The following is a 4,003-nucleotide window of genomic DNA, read 5'->3' as shown; positions in this document are numbered from 1 at the left end:
ACTTACCGGAGGCGATACCTGGATTTCAAACAGAGTACAATGTAGCCACTGTAGGGGAGAAGATCACAGAGAGCTCTTCTCAGATTGCTCAGAGTCAGCCCCAGCACCCTGTCCTGACTGAAGCAGACAAAGTGGTCAAACAGGTAGGTAGAAATGAGTAAGGAACAGAGAGTATGGTTATTCTTGCATTGTTTGTTCGTCTGTCAAAGAAAAGAGTGCTTCTGACTTTTGTCAATGTTCATCTTTATTTTAGGAGAAGAACAAACGGTGGTATCACACTTTGCTCAAGTGTATGATGCCATGTGTGTACAGCAGACATCACCAAAGGAACAGGAGACACCTGAGTAGAGAACAAGAATATGAAAAGACTGATGAAAAAAAGCACCAGGAGAAATCCATTGAATATGCACAATCTCGTCCAGTATTTCAATGAAAAGTTTCAGTGTTGTTTTTAGTGTCGTCGTATTGCATACATTTAAAACAATGTGTCTTGTTTAATGAACAATTTCATTTACTTTAGTAAAAAGTGTTGTTTACTGTAGTCCTAGCATGGATGCAATTGTTAGAAAAAACGGGAATGAAAAACTGAATGTTTAATACAACATGGGTTTGTGTTAACCCACACACCTAAGTGAAATGTTTGATTACGTTTACAAGACATAACACATAGTTCAGTTGAGTGTGAAAGGGAACAACAGAGAAAGTCACAAACAAAACATTTGTGAAGGACTTGATGAATGTTTTTTCTTTAGAAATTACAAAAAATAAAGAATTTTTCAACAAGATGTCTTTCTATAGCGAGTTTCATTTGAGATAGTCTTTTCTTAGAAGTGCAAGAGTGGTATTCCCTACAACTTATTCCCCAATTTGATCATTCTCAGAAATTAGGAGACGGAAACCACACCTACTGTAATATTAGACCTTGTAACAAGGCAACTAGGTTTCAATGGCTTAAAAGGTGCAGAAAGAGGCTCATGTATAATGACCTCCAGTGTCCCACAGGTTTCCCAAATCATTTCTTAGACTATGGAAAAAGAGGAAATAAAGTGTCTACAGAAAGCGTATACCCCCTTGAACTTTGTTCAGTTTGTTGCGCCAGTGCCAGAGTTTCATGCAATTAAATGAGGACCTCTTTCTCACACCACATATGTTATACTTTCAATGGGAAAAAAGGAAATATTACAATTGTATACATTTTCACCCACATGTTAATATTTGGTAGAAGCCCTTTTCACAGCAATTTCAGCTGTGAGTCTGTTGGTAATGGGCTCCACCACCTCTGCACCAACAAGATTTGATAATATTTGAGAATTTCAGAAGTCTGTCTGGTTTAGCTGAAGAATCAGCTAAGGTAAGTTTCAGGAAGAGCATCTGATTTCTTTCAATAAAGCAGAACAGAGAAAAAACACACAATACAAAATCATGAGAATTTGTATCCATATGACACTTTGACTCGAATACTTTTATCAGACCTACACAGAGTATATACTGTACACACTTTTTCAGCCCAGGTTTATACATTTGATACATTTGGAACTGCCATTTGTAGGTGTTTTTGTGTCTTAGCTCAACACTGTGAAACCTGTAGTTACAAACATGGAGGATGAAGACATGAAGACATATATTGTACCTCTGACCGGCCTACCTTCCAAGAGGTGAAAGATGAAACTTTTCCTTTATCGTCAACTCAGTGAATGTCTTTAAACTTTCGAAAACTGTAACAAAGAATAAGTTAAAAAACTTATTTTCATTGGACCCACAGAAAAGTCAAAGTTGTCCATAGAAATGCCCGTCTAAATCAGAAATCTACAGCACAAAGGCAGTGGCCTTTCGGGACATAAGAATGAAATCAGACTTTACTCAGACGAATTGCCCTTGGTCACGGACATCTTGCTATCAGTCACTACAAAGATGTTTTCTCTCGTGCCATGGCTTGCCTGACTTGCTTCTTCAGCTGGATGGCTTCTGGTCGCTGGTCAGGATCGACAGCCAGCATGTCCTGGAGCAGTGTCCTTAGCTCCGTGCTTATGGCTCTATTTACTTTCAGGGGGATGTGGAACTGCAGCCAGGGGTTCTCATGCAGGGCCTCTCCAACAGGCCCTGACAGACATATGCTCCTGTATCGGAAACACACTTTAGTTCAATTCTAAAATATTTCTCATAGGACTGAAGGAACCTTTGCCTGTTAAGAGTTAACAATTAGGTCCTCAAGAACTGTTTTACGGTTTTCTACACTCCTGGCTGGCCAAGGTCTCTTTAAGGTCTCTTACGTGGAGGTGTAACTCATGTATCCTACATGTGATTTAGCAACATGAAAGGGAATAGCTTCTTATCGGATTATGGTCTTGGTTAACTGCCTAAGGCTGACCTAAGTGCCTAACTTTCTGACTTTGTTTATACCTTATATGTTAAGAGCTTCTTCTGACCAATCAGAAATGTATGCTTTATGTATGAACATTTTGCTCATCAAAGTGAGTGAGAGACAAGGTTAACAGAAATTAGCCATGGCAGTAAATGACAGCATATTTTTGGGTTCTTAAATGGTCTCTACCTGGCACACCTGCAGTGCAAACTGACACACACTGTTTAGAGAAACAGCTACTCTATTACTAATATTAATGAAACATTTCTTATTCTATGGAACAAAAACAAACAGTAAAACTAAAACACAGATCTCTTAGCTTCCTATTTCATGAACCAGATGACTGAATGACCAAGCCTAACTAGTAGCCAGAACCCCAGTTAACCCTCCGTAACACAAAGTTTAACCACACGACAGGAACTCTTTCAAACTGAGTGAAAATCATAAATGGATCCATAACTTTACATCAATTTACTATGTTGTGCCAATACCTGCATTTACATTTAGAACGAATGATGTCATAGAACCAGCATCACACCAGTTCCAGGTGTCTCCAAGGAGACAACAGAACTTCAGTTGTGTTTGCTAAAATACACACTTTGAAACATACTGTAACACTTAGTTAACATGTCTGGTTTAGTTGAAGAATCGGCTAAGGTAAGTTTCAGGGTTTAATGGTGGGATGGCACCTGTGCTTTTTTCCCCCAACCGCTAGAATATGATTCGCACCAAACCCAAAAGAAATACTGCACAGTTCAGGAACTTCATCAACCTAGCAACTGTAAAATAAGCTTACAAACAACTGAATTGAAATGCCAAAAAGTTCAGAGAAAGGCACAAACTATGTTTACTTGGGGTTTACAAAATTAAAGCTAACTAAAACTGGAATGATAAACAATCATGCTGCCAATGGACAGAGAAATATCATGTTTTTTGAATAATGTATTATTTGTTATATAGGAACCCAGTATAAGGGAATCCCTTGCGATCCTGTCTGCAGAGATAAAGGTAAGTATTTTTTTCTCTTTAGCTCTGTCACTCCAAGAAATATAATGAACATAAATATATTTGCCAATCTTTTCATAGTAATCCAAACAACTCTGCGTGTATCTGACATTTGTAATATTTATCTACCGCAGTATAACTCTTCTGGCAAGGCGATTGCTATTGTACCTTGAAAGAAAACTGATTGGAAATGTCATGTACTCTATGGTTTCTATTGATGTCAAGTGGCAAATGTTGACTGGTGATGTTATGTGAATCTTAGGAAATGGTCATTTTTCAATCGAGTCTATGTTTCTCAGAATTTGAGACAGAGAGGTCAATCTCTGCAATCCGAGCTGAGGGCATTTCTTGGAATGGAAAGGTAAGAGCAACGTGTTCTTTGATATTCTCTTAAGACTCTTCGCCAGATTTTACGATGAAAAATGTAAATAATAATAACAAACATTATTTTATATAGTGCCTTGAAAGGTGGCTTCTTTACAGAATGACAAAACCAACTACAATAAATAATACACAAGATATGCATGATGACAATACACAGTTAGAGGAGACAGTAGATGGTCATTGTCAGTGTATTCTGAAGGTAGTTTTCCAATTTTTTGGAACGGGGTAAAAGAGGCCACCTCAACTAGAATC

The sequence above is a fragment of the Lepisosteus oculatus genome, unplaced genomic scaffold, assembly GCF_040954835.1.
Source record: "Lepisosteus oculatus isolate fLepOcu1 unplaced genomic scaffold, fLepOcu1.hap2 HAP2_SCAFFOLD_44, whole genome shotgun sequence".
Lineage (NCBI taxonomy): Eukaryota > Metazoa > Chordata > Actinopteri > Semionotiformes > Lepisosteidae > Lepisosteus > Lepisosteus oculatus.
Note: the sequence above shows the minus strand (reverse complement) of the source record.